The 17,527-nt window shown below is 37.4% G+C and overlaps 1 protein-coding gene and 1 long non-coding RNA gene across 3 annotated transcripts in view; one reads left to right on the top strand and one right to left on the bottom strand.

Annotated features, from left to right (window-relative positions):
- LOC143814971 (uncharacterized) overlaps positions 1 to 1,784 on the bottom strand; it is a 59,040-nt gene extending 57,256 nt beyond the window's left edge. The window contains exon 1 of the long non-coding RNA XR_013223648.1: positions 1,723 to 1,784. This is a non-coding gene — a long non-coding RNA (uncharacterized LOC143814971). The remainder of the gene's footprint in view (positions 1 to 1,722) is intronic.
- LSAMP (limbic system associated membrane protein) overlaps positions 1 to 17,527 on the top strand; it is a 906,496-nt gene that overhangs the window by 731,454 nt on the left and 157,515 nt on the right. The window lies entirely within an intron of this gene.

Below are 17,527 nucleotides of genomic sequence, written 5' to 3'. Positions count from 1 at the left end.
CTATAATACTGCTCCTATGTACAAGAATATAACTACTACAATACTGCTCCTATGTACAAGAATATAACTACTATAATACTGCTCCTATGTACAAGAATATAACTACTATAATACTGCTCCTATGTACAAGAATATAACTACTATAATACTACCCCTATGTACAAGAATATAACTACTATAATACTGCCCCTATGTACAAGAATATAACTACTATAATACTGCTCCTATGTACAAGAATATAACTACTATAATACTGCCCCTATGTACAAGAATATAACTACTATAATACTACCCCTATGTACAAGAATATAACTACTATAATACTGCCCCTATGTACAAGAATATAACTACTATAATACTGCCCCTATGTACAAGAATATAACTACTATAATACTGCTCCTATGTACAAGAATATAACTACTATAATACTGCCGCTATGTACAAGAATATAACTACTATAATACTGCTCCTATGTACAACAATATAACTACTATAATACTGCTCCTATGTACAAGAATATAACTACTACAATACTGCTCCTATGTACAAGAATATAACTACTATAATACTGCTCCTATGTACAAGAATATAACTACTATAATACTGCTCCTATGTACAAGAATATAACTACTATAATACTACCCCTATGTACAAGATTATAACTACTATAATACTGCCCCTATGTACAAGAATATAACTACTATAATACTGCCCCTATGTACAAGAATATAACTACTATAATACTGCTCCTATGTACAAGAATAATACTACTATAATACTGCCCCTATGTACAAGAATATAACTACTATAATACTGCCCCTATGTACAAGAATATAACTACTATAATACTGCTCCTATGTACAAGAATATAACTACTATAATACTGCCCCTATGTACAAGAATATAACTACTATAATACTACCCCTATGTACAAGAATATAACTACTATAATACTGCCCCTATGTACAAGAATATAACTACTATAATACTGCCCCTATGTACAAGAATATAACTACTATAATACTGCTCCTATGTACAAGAATATAACTACTATAATACTGCCCCTATGTACAAGAATATAACTACTATAATACTACCTATGTACAAGAATATAACTACTACAATACTGCCCCTATGTACAAGAATATAACTACTATAATACTGCCCCTATGTACAAGAATATAACTACTATAATACTGCTCCTATGTACAAGAATATAACTACTATAATACTGCCCCTATGTACAAGAATATAACTACTATAATACTACCCCTATGTACAAGAATATAACTACTATAATACTGCCCCTATGTACAAGAATATAACTACTATAATACTGCCCCTATGTACAAGAATATAACTACTATAATACTGCTCCTATGTACAAGAATATAACTACTATAATACTGCCCCTATGTACAAGAATATAACTACTGTAATACTGCCGCTATGTACAAGAATATAACTACTATAATACTGCCGCTATGTACAAGAATATAACTACTATAATACTGCTCCTATGTACAAGAATATAACTACTGTAATACTGCCGCTATGTACAAGAATATAACTACTATAATACTGCCCCTATGTACAAGAATATAACTACTGTAATACTGCCGCTATGTACAAGAATATAACTACTATAATACTGCCGCTATGTACAAGAATATAACTACTGTAATACTGCCGCTATGTACAAGAATATAACTGCTATAATACCGTATTTTTGCCATGTGTTGCCCACTTTCTTGGTTGTGTTACTGAAGTCTGTATGATTTTCCTTCCTCTCATTATGGTTCTGATGTAAGATCCTGTGATTCCTTGTGCTGAGCAGAGAAGGGGTTGGATGGACAATACATAACAATGGACAGTCTTAAAAGTCCTTGAAGCTTGGATTCCTCCTGGAACAGATTTCTACTGTAACATTGAACAATGAGACGTCTGATCGGAATGAAATGTGTTCTCTGCTGAAAGAGATTTTTTTTAAAGAGGTGAAACAATAGATGAGTAAAGTTTCCCTTGAGATGTCACCCTGGATTGATGCTTGGTCCTGTGGTATTTCAGTACGTTGTACCTTTAATATTAATGTAGAACTTATTTATAAGAAATGATAGAATTCTGTTGTCCTTGTATGAAGAGGTCTCATCATAAGACAATGATTCCCAATTCACTGAGCCTTTATGAGGTTTTACAACCCTGGACCCGGCCTTCTACCAGGTCCTGCAGCATTCTTCTCCCATTAGTAAGGCCTCTCATTCATTCTGATGGGTTACATAACAGAGCACTTTGTTCCTTAGAGTAGGATCTAGATTCTGTAGATACTTTGACCATTGCGGAATTATATAACCTGCAAATTGTAATCTTTTTGTGGCACTCTATGGCGGTATTATAGGCTTACAATTACTGAAACTTATTAAAATTTCAAGTACGGTAGTACTGGTACACTTTTCTGTGTTTTTTTTTTTACCTGATACCTCCTTTTCTATAATTTTTTACAAAACTTTAATTACTATTAATAAATCCTTGTCGAATTGAATCCCTTTGCTCCTTTTTCCATCATGGATTCTGTTCCCACTGATAACAGCTTATTTGGGGAAGTAGAGGGTCTCTCAATTGTTGGACATATCAGGTTCTCTGAAGGAAAATGAATAATATTATTGTTTTATTTAATCACTATATGGCGGTATTATAAAAACAGTAAATTCATCATTTTCCATATGGCAGTATTACTTGGGCTAAAATTATTCAGCTAGTTAAAAAATAGCTAATGGTGGGAATGCTCTTCTTTGCTTGCTACCCAGGAACTAAATAGTAATTACTAAAAGCTTGTGTAATTGAAACATTTTGCCACAGTTAGCATTCTGGAAAACTAATATCCAGTGGTAAAAGCTAATAGCTTCACTGGTCAGATTTTGTAATCTAGTCTTATTTAGTTTCTATTTACTTCTTCAGCACTACATGGCGGTATTATACAGGATGAAAATGACAGTATTATATTAGCACTACATGGCAATATTCTAAGAAATGAAAATTATTGTATTATGTTAGCACTATATTGTGATCTTATAAAGGATTTTTCATCCAGTCATTTCATTTGTCAGTATAATGTTAGCAATACATGGTGGTATTATAAAGAGTGAACGTGAAAGTATTATGTTAACACTACATGGTGATATTATACAGGATGAAAATGACAGTATTATGTTAGCACTGCTTGGCGGTATTATAAAGGATGAATGTGACAGTATTATGTTAGCACTGCTTGGCGGTATTATAAAGGATGAATCTGACAGTATTATGTTAGCACTACAGGGTGATATTATACAGGCTGAAAATGACAGTATTATGTTAGCACCACATGGCGGTATTATAAAATATGGAAATGACAGTACTGCAGTATGTTAGCACTACATGGCGGTATTATAAAGGATGAAAATGACCATATTATGTTAGTGCTTTATGGTGGTATTATATATAAAATATGAAAATTACAGTATTATGTTAGCACTACATGGCGGTATTATAAAATATGTAAAATTACAGTACTGCAGTATGTTAGCACTACATGGAGTTATGCTAAATGATGAAAATGACCATATTATGTTAGTGCTTTTTGGTGGTATTATCTATAAATTATGAAAATGACAGTTTTATGTTAGCACTACATGGCGGTATTATAAAAGATGAAAATGGCAATACTACAGTATGTTAGCACTACATGGCGGTATTCTAAGGATGAAAATGTTAGTGCTTTATGGTGGTATTATAAATTATGAAAATGACAGTATTATGTTAGCACTACATGGCGGTATTTTTTGGCAGATTGAAATTATAAAAGGGAAGAAATAGTTTAAATAAATGAAGCTTCCAATGTTGATTTTGAGGATTCTTGTAGCTCCTGATGCCAACATTTTCTCTCAATTAACCAGTGCTGAAGACTAAAAATCTTAACGTTAATGAGACTCTAAATGTATTTGCATTAATAATAGTTACATCTGGTCAAATTGAAACATTTTGATTCTTTTTCCTTTCTGAAATACTTAAGAGTAGACACAGAAGAACGCTCCCCGGCCGCCTCCACATCCCATAATCCCAGCTCTCCCTCCGGATTCTTCCATCCCAGTATACAGATTATTTGAGGACGATGCAGAAAATACTGAACAAACATCGACGCCCAGAAATATCTGTATTTCCGTAATGAGTGTTGCTTCTCGACACCAGCAAATGTGTCAGCAATTTAAATCTTCACCCCGGCCACATTGTGAAATCCAAACGTCCCCTAATAAGGGTCCATCTGCTCATCTCGGCACATTAGATGGCACAGTGGTTTCTTAAAGGCCAGCAGCTGTTTTCTGTGGCTCCGGGCTCTGAGCACAACATGCTGGGTGACAGAAGGATGGACAGGACTGAAAGTTTGTTTGTATCAAAGAGATGCCATCAACACAATGTTTAACCGTCCTCCTGGGAGATCGCAGCCGAGGTTTAAGGCAATTCTGTATTAGAAGAAGGCATTTTCCAATGAATGTGTTGGCATTTATCTCCACAATTGGAATGGTTCAGTCACATGAAAGCACAGCTGCCTCCCCAAAAGCATCCTCCAGATATAAGGGTAAGAGGAACCCCATTAGAGAGAGGAGTATTCTACTGTCTCATCTACTCACCTGATGATCAAAACAATAGATTAAAGGAGATCTTTAATAGTGACTAATATAACAGTCATGTATAAAACTATTACTACTGTAATACCGCCCCTATGTGCAAGAGTATAACTACCATAATACAGCCCCTATGTACAAGAATATCACTACTATAATACTGCCTCTATGTACAAGGATATAACTACTATAATACTGTCCCCTATGTACAAGAATATGACTACTATAATACTGCTCTTATGTGCAAGAATATAACTACTATAATACTGCTTCCTATGTACAAGAATATAACTACTATAATACTGCTCCTATGTGCAAGAATTTAACTACCATAATGGTGCCCCTATGTACAAGAATATAACTACTATAATACTGCCCCTATGTACAAGAATATAACTACTATAATACTGCCCCCTAGGTGCAAGAATATAACTACTATAATACTGCCCCTATGTACAAGAATATAACTACTATAATACTGCCCCCTATGTACAAGAATATAACTACTATAATACTGCCCCCTATGTACAAGAATATAACTACTATAATACTGCCCCCTATGTACAAGAATATAACTACTATAATACTGCCCCTATGTGCAAGAATATAACTACCATAATACTGCCCCTATGTACAAGAATATAACTACTATAATACTGCCTCTATGTACAAGAATATAACTACTATAACACTGCCCCTATGTACAAGAATATAACTACTAAAATACTGCCCCTATGTACAAGAATATAACTACTATAATGCTGCCCCCTATGTACAAGAATATAACTACTATAATACTGCCGCTATGTGCAAGAATATAACTACCATAATACTGCCCCTATGTAAAAGAATATAACTACTATAATACTGCCTCAATGTACAAGAATATAACTACTATAATACTGCCCCTATGTGCAAGAATATAACTACCATAATACTGCCCCTATGTACAAGAATATAACTACTATAATACTGCTCCTATGTACAAGAATATAACTACTATAATACTGTCCCCTATGTACAAGAATATAACTACTATAATACTGTCCCCTATGTACAAAAATATAACTACTATAACACTGACCCTATGTACAAGAATATAACTACTATAATACTGCTCCTATGTACAAGAATATAACTGCTATAATACTGCCCCTATGTGCAAGAATATAACTACCATAATACTGCCCCTATGTAAAAGAATATATCTACTATAATACTGCCTCAATGTACAAGAATATAACTACTATAACACTGCCCCCTATGTACAAGAATTTAACTACCATAATACTGCCCCTATGTACAAGAATTTAACTACTATAATGGTGCCTCTATGTACAAGAATATAACTACCATAATGGTGCCTCTATGTACAAGAATATAACTACTATAATACTGACCCTATGTACAAGAATATAACTACTAAAATACTGCTCCTATGTACAAGAATTTAACTACTATAATACTGCTCCTATGTACAAGAATATAACTACTATAATACTGCCCCCTATGTACAAGAATATAACTACTATAATACTGCCCCTATGTGCAAGAATAATACTACCATAATACTGCCCCTATGTACAAGAATATAACTACTATAATACTGCCCCTATGTACAAGAATATAACTACTAAAATACTGCTCCTATGTACAAGAATTTAACTACTATAATACTGCTCCTATGTACAAGAATATAACTACTATAATACTGCCCCCTATGTACAAGAATATAACTACTATAATACTGCCCCTATGTGCAAGAATAATACTACCATAATACTGCTGCTATGTACAAGAATATAACTACTATAATACTGCTCCTATATACAAGATTATAACTACTATAATACTGCCCCTATGTACAAGAATATAACTACTATAATACTGCTCCAATGTACAAGAATATAACTACTATAATACTGCCCCTATGTACAAGAATATAACTACTATAATACTGCCCCTATGTGCAAGAATATTACTACCATAATACTGCCCCTATGTACAAGAATATAACTACTTTAATACTGCCCCCTGTGTACAAGAATATAACTAATATAATACTGCCCCATGTACAAGAATATAAATACTATAATACTGCCTCTATGTACAAGAATATAACTACTATAATACTGCCCCTATGTGCAAGAATATAACTACCATAATACTGCCCCTATGTACAAGAATATAACTACTATAATACTGCCCCTATGTGCAAGAATATAACTACCATAATACTGCCCCTATGTACAAGAATATAACTACCATAATACTGCCCCATGTACAAGAATATAACTACTATAATACTGCCTCTATGTACAAGAATATAACTACTATAATACTGCCCCTATGTACAAGAATATAACTACTATAATACTGCCCCTATGTACAAGAATATAACTACTATAATACTGCCCCTATGTACAAGAATATAACTACTATAATACTGCCCCATGTACAAGAATATAACTAGTATAATACTGCCCCCTATGTACAAGAATATAACAACTATAATACTGCCCCTATGTACAAGAATATAACTACTATAATACTGCTCCCTATGTACAAGAATATAACTACTATAATACTGCTCCTATGTACAAGAATATAACTACTATAATACTGCTCCTATGTACAAGAATATAACTACTATAATACTGCCCCTATGTACAAGAATATAACCACTATAATACTGCCCCTATGTACAAGAATATAACTACTATAATACTGCCCCTATGTACAAGAATATAACTACTATAATACTGCCCCATGTACAAGAATATAACTAGTATAATACTGCCCCCTATGTACAAGAATATAACAACTATAATACTGCCCCTATGTACAAGAATATAACTACTATAATACTGCTCCTATGTACAAGAATATAACTACTATAATACTGCTCCTATGTACAAGAATATAACTACTATAATACTGCCCCTATGTACAAGAATATAACTACTATAATACTGCCCCTATGTACAAGAATATAACTACTATAATACTGCTCCTATGTACAAGAATATAACTACTATAATACTGCTCCTATGTACAAGAATATAACTACTATAATACTGCCCCTATGTACAAGAATATAACTACTATAATACTGCCCCTATGTACAAGAATATAACTACTATAATACTGCCCCATGTACAAGAATATAACTAGTATAATACTGCCCCCTATGTACAAGAATATAACAACTATAATACTGCTTCTATGTACAAGAATATAACTACTATAATACTGCTTCTATGTACAAGAATATAACTACTATAATACTGCTCCTATATACAGTGGGGCAAAAAAGTATTTAGTCAGTCAGCAATAGTGCAAGTTCCACCACTTAAAAAGATGAGAGGCGTCTGTAATTTACATCATAGGTAGACCTCAACTATGGGAGACAAACTGAGAAAAAAAAATCCAGAAAATCACATTGTCTGTTTTTTTTATCATTTTATTTGCATATTATGGTGGAAAATAAGTATTTGGTCAGAAACAAAATTTCATCTCAATACTTTGTAATCTATCCTTTGTTGGCAATGACAGAGGTCAAACGTTTTCTGTAAGTCTTCACAAGGTTGCCAGACACTGTTGTTGGTATGTTGGCCCATTCCTCCATGCAGATCTCCTCTAGAGCAGTGATGTTTTTGGCTTTTCGCTTGGCAACACGGACTTTCAACTCCCTCCAAAGGTTTTCTATAGGGTTGAGATCTGGAGACTGGCTAGGCCACTCCAGGACCTTGAAATGCTTCTTACGAAGGCACTCCTTCGTTGCCCTGGCGGTGTGCTTTGGATCATTGTCATGTTGAAAGACCCAGCCACGTTTCACCTTCAATGCCCTTGCTGATGGAAGGAGGTTTGCACTCAAAATCTCACGATACATGGCCCCATTCATTCTTTCATGTACCCGGATCAGTCGTCCTGGCCCCTTTGCAGAGAAACAGCCCCAAAGCATGATGTTTCCACCACCATGCTTTACAGTAGGTATGGTGTTTGATGGATGCAACTCAGTATTCTTTTTTTTCCAAACACGACAAGTTGTGTTTCTACCAAACAGTTCCAGTTTGGTTTCATCAGACCATAGGACATTCTCCCAAAACTCCTCTGGATCATCCAAATGCTCTCTAGCAAACTTCAGACGGGCCCGGACATGTACTGGCTTAAGCAGTGGGACACGTCTGGCACTGCAGGATCTGAGTCCATGGTGGCGTAGTGTGTTACTTATGGTAGGCCTTGCTACATTGGTCCCAGCTCTGCAGTTCATTCACGAGGTCCCCCCGCGTGGTTCTGGGATTTTTGCTCACCGTTCTTGTGATCATTCTGACCCCACGGGGTGGGATTTTGCGTGGAGCCCCAGATCGAGGGAGATTATCAGTGGTCTTGAATGTCTTCCATTTTCTAATTATTGCTCCCACTGTTGATTTCTTCACTCCAAGCTGGTTGGCTATTGCAGATTCAGTCTTCCCAGCCTGGTGCAGGGCTACAATTTTGTTTCTGGTGTCCTTTGACAGCTCTTTGGTCTTCACCATAGTGGAGTTTGGAGTCAGACTGTTTGAAGGTGTGCACAGGTGTCTTTTATACTGATAACAAGTTTAAACAGGTGCCATTACTACAGGTAATGAGTGGAGGAAAGAGGAGACTCTTAGGGTATGTTTCCACTGTCAGGATGGCCGGCGGTATCGCCGCAGTGGCGAAGCCGCTCGGCGCTAAGTCCCGCCCCCTTTCTGGGACGCGATCATGCCGGATGTGTTAACTTTTCACATCCGGGATGATCGCTCGCTCCCATAGCACCCTGTGATATGCCTTGCGGGGACGCTGTGTCCCCGCAAGGTGTACGGACATGCTGCGATCTGAAAAGACGCGCAGCATGTCCGGAGACGCAGGGCCGCCGCGTGCGGGTTTCCACGCATAGTGGAGACGGGATTTCATAAAATCCCCTCCACTATGCTGGAACATCTGGACGCTGCTTGTTTGACGCTGCAGCTCTGCGCAGCGTCAAACAAGCAGCGTTTCCTGACCGTGGAAACATACCCTTAAAGAAGAAGTTACAGGTCTATGAGAGCCAGAAATCTTGATTGTTTGTTTCTGACCAAATACTTATTTTCCACCATAATATGCAAATAAAATGATAAAAAAACAGACAATGTGATTTTCTGGATTTTTTTTTCTCAGTTTGTCTCCCATAGTTGAGGTCTACCTATGATGTAAATTACAGACGCCTCTCATCTTTTTAAGTGGTGGAACTTGCACTATTGCTGAATGACTAAATACTTTTTTGCCCCACTGTAACTACTATAATACTGCCCCTATGTACAAGAATATAGCTGCTATAATACTGCCCCTATGTACAAGAATATAACTGCTATAATACTGCCCCTATGTACAAGAATATAACTACTATAATACTGCTCCTATGTACAAGAATATAACTATTATAATACTGCCCCTATGTACAAGAATATAACTACTATAATACTGATCGTATGTACAAGAATATAACTACTATAATACTGCCCCTATGTACAAGAATATAACTACTATAATACTGCCCCTATGTATTAGGATATAACTACTATAATACTGCTCCTATGTACAAGAATATAACTACTATAATACTGCCCCTATGTACAAGAATATAACTACTATAATACTGCTACTATATACAAGAATATAACTACTATAATACTGCTCCTATGTACAAGAATATAACTACTATAATACTGCCCCTATGTACAAGAATATAACTACTATAATACTGCCCCTATGTACAAGAATATAACTACTATAATACTGCCCCTATGTACAAGAATATAACTACTATAATACTGCCCCTATGTACAAGAATATAACTACTATAATACTGCCCCTATGTATTAGGATATAACTACTATAATACTGCCCCTATGTATTAGGATATAACTACTATAATACTGCTCCTATGTACAAGAATATAACTACTATAATACTGCCCCTATGTACAAGAATATAACTACTATAATACTGCTCCTATGTACAAGAATATAACTACTATAATACTGCTCCTATATACAAGAATATAACTACTATAATACTGCTCCTATGTACAAGAATATAACTACTATAATACTGCTCCTATGTACAAGAATATAACTACTATAATACTGCCCCTATGTACAAGAATATAACTACTATAATACTGCCCCTATGTACAAGAATATAACTACTATAATACTGCTCCTATGTACAAGAATATAACTTCTATAATACTGCTCCTATGTACAAGAATATAACTACTATAATACTGCTCCTATGTACAAGAATATAACTACTATAATACTGCACCCTATGTACAAGAATATAACTACTATACTACTGCCCCTATGTACAAGAATATAACTACTATAATACTGCCCCCTATGTACAAGAATATAACTACTATAATACTGCCCCTATGTACAGGAATATAACTACTATAATACTGCCCCTATGTACAAGAATATAACTACTATAATACTGCCCCTATGTACAAGAATATAACTACTATAATACTGCTCCTATGTACAAGAATATAACTACTATAATACTGCTCCTATGTACAAGAATATAACTACTATAATACTGCCCCAATGTACAAGAATATAGCTACTATAATACTGCCCCTATGTACAAGAATATAACTACTATAATACTGCCCCAATGTACAAGAATATAACTACTATAATACTGCTCCTATGTACAAGAATATAACTACTATAATACTGCCTCCTATGTACAAGAATATAACTACTATAATACTGCTCCTATGTACAAGAATATAACTACTATAATACTGCCCCAATGTACAAGAATATAACTACTATAATACTGCCCCTATGTACAAGAATATAACTACTATAATACTGCCCCTATGTATTAGGATATAACTACTATAATACTGCCCCTATGTATTAGGATATAACTACTATAATACTGCCCCTATGTATTAGGATATACTTCACCTATAATTATTGTTTGTTTTCCGCCTTTTGTTTGTTTCTCACCGTTCCTTCAGGCAGACGCTTCCCTGTAGCTGCAATGGGTGAAACTATCCGCCATTGATATTGCATCATAACCAGAGAGGAAGATGAGCTATTTGCAGGCTGTAATGCATCAGGATACAGGAAAATAACCAATTATTGGAGAGAGATTTGCCTTTATAGGCAGCAAACACTGAGATGCTAAACTTCATCTCCGGTGAGAATTTTCAGTCTGAACGCAGACGATTCTCTGCAGCGAATCCTCGGAAATATACATTATCTGCATCACAACGCTGGAACATGGACAATTAGTAGAAATGTTGGGAAGTATGTGTAAAATACAGAGTAGAATGGGGGATAAGGACCATACAAGTATTCTGCTCCGGCATTGAAGCCCAGGGGCCTGACGCCAAGGGCCCCCCAGCTGGATAATCCCCCCAGAGTCATTGTCAGAGATTCGGCTGCTCTGGGCTTCCTCCTGGTGCAGGGTAATTCCCGGCCTCGTGTATGGAATCTATTGTTGGTGATATTAATATCATATGAATTTCCATTTTAAACCAATTTTCCAAGATTCTAAAAGTGCGACTACTTTAAAAGACAGCGCCACCCCGTCTACAGGTTGTGTCTGGTATTACAGCTCAGCTCCATTAAACTAATCGAAGCCCAGTTGCAATACCACATACACCCTGTGCTCAAATATGGCGCTGTTTATAAAATATTTGCAGTTATCTTTTTCTAATCCAGGACAATCCCTCCAACAAATGCAGAACATGCTGCCTGATTATCGTAAAATCCTTTTAATCCGGGATCACGAATTGCAGATCATCTGCCATAATCTGGAATCTCCTAAAAATCAAAGATTCTGTTTAGACCAGATCCTATATTAGCATTTTTGGGCCATGCAATAATCCAGAATATCTGATAATCCGCCACCTATCAATTCTGGTTAATCTCAGTATTATAGCAATTATATTATGGACGGTAAATCTTAATCCTGGGCAGTAAATCCTGCGTCTTCTGATACCAGATAGGACCTCGTCCGGGAGATGATGCACATGGATCAGTGGATAAACTGCAACGTTTTCTTTCCTTTAAAGAGAAAAAAGAAAAACAAAACGAGAAATTGTCATTTTTATCTGATCTCCTGCGATGCATTATCCCCAATGTACAGAAAATAAACAGAGATAAAAACTAAGTGTTATTGTAGCCGGGCGATCACTTCCCTGTCCCTCGGGATAAGATCCTTCATTTCTTACTGTCTGGATCAATCTCCATTCTATATTTCACCATCCCGGAGTGCGGGGCGGCCGCGTTAACCGATGTTGTGCCTCAGCCGGGAGACGCACGCTGGGGCCATTATCAGGCATATACAAGGCAGAAGAAGGCGATTATCCTGTAAAAATGATACAGTTTTATTATTTGGTTACACAGGGGAGCTATTACTTACGCAATGCAGAAAACACACGCAGAACGCCCTCCTTTTGGCCATAAGGCCTTTACTTTAATTACTTGTTGCCAATTTAGGTCTATAAAATGATTGCAGGGGGGTGCCAATACTTATGCAACACAGTCACCGACCGTCCTCATCGTCTGCCTTCCTGTAATCTGCTCCCTGATAAATGGTTTTTCTATACAGTAAGGGTTGTCATTATCGTTTGGGGTATGCAGCCCGGTGTGTGGGGTCCCAGCGCCGATAATTCCGGGGCCTATTGTGACATTCTGAGGTTTTTCCAATATTATCTCAGCTCTGATTTTGTCATAAACTCCTAGAATGCACCATCCTCTACCAGGACCACCAGACTGGGTCACCATATCAGAGCCCCCCACTAGCCATCATCATGGATCCTCGATTAGTCACGCACTGATGATTTTCCTCCACCTCGGGCCAGTGGCATAGCGTGTAGGTGGGCCACAAATCCCCCAAACTATGAAATGATTCAGAAGGACCAGTGGCCATCTCCTTCTTCAACCAGTGCTACTTTGTTATCTTTGTTACTGAAGCTAGTCCCAATGCAGGGAGAAGGCAAAATGAGTTTCTCATCAGTTGCTGCGCTCTGCATAGGCAGCAACTGAGATAACATAGGTCTCAGGGTAAAGAAGTGAGTGATCTCGGTTACAGCACAGCAGAGAATACTACTCATCTTGACTCCTGCACTCTGCATAGGCAGTAACCAAAATGAGTGCGGTTGCACTGTACTCTTAGTTCCTCACTTCCCTCTCAGTTGTAATTTTTCAAGAGACCTGCTGGTGGTGCTGTCATTTTCCCTTTTAAAGAAACCTCAGTAATAAGTTTTATGTTTTTAAAGGGAATCTGTCAGTAGGTCTTTGCCAGCTTATTTGGAAGCAGCATATTGTAGGGACAGAGATCCTGATTCCAGTGGGCTTTTTGCTGTAGTTTCTATAAAATCAGTGTTTTATCAGCAGGAGATTTTCACTAGAGGACTAGTTATCTTTTGCCATGTAGTCCTCCTGCTCTGTGTAATCCAGCCCCCACCACTTAGTGGCAGTTTTCTGCCTATGCACAGGGTATACAGCTGCCAATCAATGCTGTGGGTGGTGTTATACAGATATAAGCATTCAGAGAGTAGTAGATCTGCAGCAGAGAAAACGGGTTTTATTAACTGTAACAAACAAGTGACAGCACTGCAAGTCTTCTTTATTCTATATAGAAGTACATTACAAGAACATAAACCATTCAATACATAAATAATGCATGTATTAACACAACAGAACAAGACAGAAATACATTTCCATCAACCATAATCATGCAAAAACAAGGTAACGTGATAACATGTATAATCATGTGCAAATCACAAAACGGAATAATTCAAATAAACAAATAAATATAAATAAATACAAATCAAGTGGAAACCAAATAAACATAACGAAAGAAAAAATCTTAATAATAATAATAATAATAATTTTATTTATATAGCGCCAACATATTCCGCAGCGCTTTACAACTTATAGAGGGGACTTATACAGACAATAGACATTACAGCATAACAGAAATCACAGTTCAAAACAGATACCAGTAGGAATGAGGGCCCTGCTCGCAAGCTTACAATCTTGACCTATCTCCGAAAGAAAAGAAAAAAGAATAATTAGAACAAATAATAAAGAAACAAAATACAAAGCAAACAAAACAATACAGAAAACAAAAATGAAGAAACCAAATAATGAATAAAATAAGTGACATCTCTGGAATCAGGGTCTCTGCCCCTGCATCATGCTGCTGTCGGATTACATAGCAAAAAAAAAAGGTGATAGATCCCATTGAAACAATTTTACCAAGGTTAGGACTAGGACTGGGACTTGAGTTTTCCTGCATTTTTTTTCTGCAGAATATCTGCTCTCATGGCAGTAAAGAAGCTGCAGAAAAAAAACAGGTTTTGCTTGTTTTTTCTTGCGTCTTGTATACATTTTTTGTGCATTTTTTGTGCATTTTTTGCTGCGTTTTTGACATGCTACATTTGTCTTTTGTGCATGCTGATAAAGTTTAGAGACAAAAAAAATAATCATAGTGTATTTCATAAGGTTTTGGTGCAAAAATGCAGCAAGACATGATACCTGTGTTTATTCAGTGTTTTTTCCCCATCCATTTTTTTCAATGGGTGAAAAACAATGAAAAAACAATGAAAGAAGTGACATGCAGCATTCTGCAAAAAACCAGGCAAAGCACAAAATACTGAGGACAAAAAAAACCAAGCTGTGTGCATGACATTGTCTGAAATATCATAGACTTTACAGGTAGTGTAAAACGCAGCTGAAAATTTGCATTAAAAAAGCATTGAAAAAAATGAAGCAAAAATGCCACATGTGAACATTACATAGCCTTAGAGTTGAGGTTGATAAAATAGTTACATAGAAAAACATTAACATTAACATTTTAGGTCGGATTTCAGAAAAAAAGCAGAAAAATAACTAAAGATCAAAAAGGTCAAATTATCATTACATCAGTGTTAAAAAAAAAAAAAAAAAAAAAAAAAAAAGAAATGCAGTATGTCTGTGTAAGGGCTAAGGGGGCGCAATCCACTTGATCCCCTGCGCAGGACCACCGTGCTCCATCTTCTGCACCTCATCCGTCAGCAGTACTCACTTTATGATGCTTTTTTACGTTAGCATTTTATTACCTTTTTTCTGTAGCACCAGTGAAGGGAAGCAGCGCAGATGATTGTCCGCCGCTCAGTGCATTATTTAGTTAGATTTATGTGTAACGTAATTTACTGCAAATCAACAAAAAAACATGTAAACCGAAAACAAATATGAGCGAGCGGATCTGCTAACGAAGCAAATCACCAGAATGAACAATTAGATGCAGTGTGGATGTGCTGATGTCAGGACACGGAGTCACACAGATGAGTCAGTGACAAGCCAAAGGGTCTGCGACGAGAGATTTAATGGGGCCATTAAAGGGGAAATCAACTCCCTGGTGAATGTGACAAGTTACAAAACTTTGTAACGCAGGGCGATATCTGGTTGCTAAATTAAAAACCTCCAGAACCCTACAAAAAGTTCACCTACGAATAGCTGAAACTTGATACTAAATCCTTAAAGAGCTGAAGACAGGACATATTGTCAATTAGATACTTTGTGTCTAGGCCACTAAGGGGGTCCAGAAGAAAGACCACTGTCCCTGTACAAAGCTGTTCGGTCCTGGTGCTTTATGGGGCGCCATTCAGCCAATAGAGCCTTGAGTACTATGACATTTTAGGGGAATATAGGTGATCGTCTGCATCAAGGGAAAACACCTCTAGTGTATGAAGTCAAAGCACTCCTGTGTAAAGCTACATATTGGATACATCATAGTTCCCTGGCACCATGTAAAGCTACATATTGGATACATCATAGTTCCCTGGCACCACGTAAAGCTACATAGTGGACACATCATAGTTCCCTGGCACCATGTAAAGCTACGTACTGGACATATAATAGTTCCCTGGCACCATGTAAAGCTACATAGTGGACACATCATAGCTCCCTGGCACCACATAAAGCTACATATTGGATACATCATAGTTCCCTGGCACCATGTAAAGCTACATATTGGATACATCATAGTTCCCTGGCACCATGTAAAGCTACATATCGGACACATCATAGGTACCTGGCACAATGTAAAGCTACATATTGGATATGCAGCGCCCCAGAGTCCTGGTCGTTGCAGTGCTGTGGATTCGCCGCTAAGGGGAGCCATGGTACGTTCGATGGCACCGAAGGAGTTCCTCCAATCAGGTATCACAGACACCAATATGTTTCACAGCTGGGCCTCCGGGGGGAGCTAAGGGTGCTATTCATTAGGCCACTCCCCACCATAGTGGGTAAACTGGGGGTCAGGCAGGAAGTTAGAGAGAGAACGCTGACGGGATTGAACGGAGCAACACCCTGTGGCAGGGGGTGTTGTGAAGGGAGAGACTGTAGGGTCTCTGCCAGGGGTGGGATCCTGGCAGAGGCTTGGCATTGAAAGAACGTAACGGGTCCGCGCAGGCTCCTGGAAGCGGCGGGACTCAAGAAAGGACTAGAAGCGAGATAGATTGTGCTGAGTGAGAAACGAGATCAAGCAGAAGGAGAATACCAGCAGGGGTTGTGCTGAAAGAGGCAGCACCTTACTGAGGCGCAATACCGGTGGCCGGAACGCCGAGGGAGTGGATTAGAATACAGCTTCAAGCCATACTCCAAACAGCGGCAGGACAGTCGGTCTCAGGCGGGCTGTCTACCACACATCACCTATGAAGTCTTGGGGGGCAATTGCGGGAGAGGGGCGTCTCTAGGGTCCCGGAAGAACTCCAGGCCTACCTGACAAACGGGTGCCATTCCAACCTGAATACAGGGAAGGGGTGGATTACAGAGGAACATCAAATCGAG

The sequence above is a fragment of the Ranitomeya variabilis genome, chromosome 3 (assembly GCF_051348905.1).
Source record: "Ranitomeya variabilis isolate aRanVar5 chromosome 3, aRanVar5.hap1, whole genome shotgun sequence".
Classification (NCBI taxonomy): domain Eukaryota; kingdom Metazoa; phylum Chordata; class Amphibia; order Anura; family Dendrobatidae; genus Ranitomeya; species Ranitomeya variabilis.
Note: the sequence above shows the minus strand (reverse complement) of the source record. Positions and strands in the feature narration are given on the sequence as shown.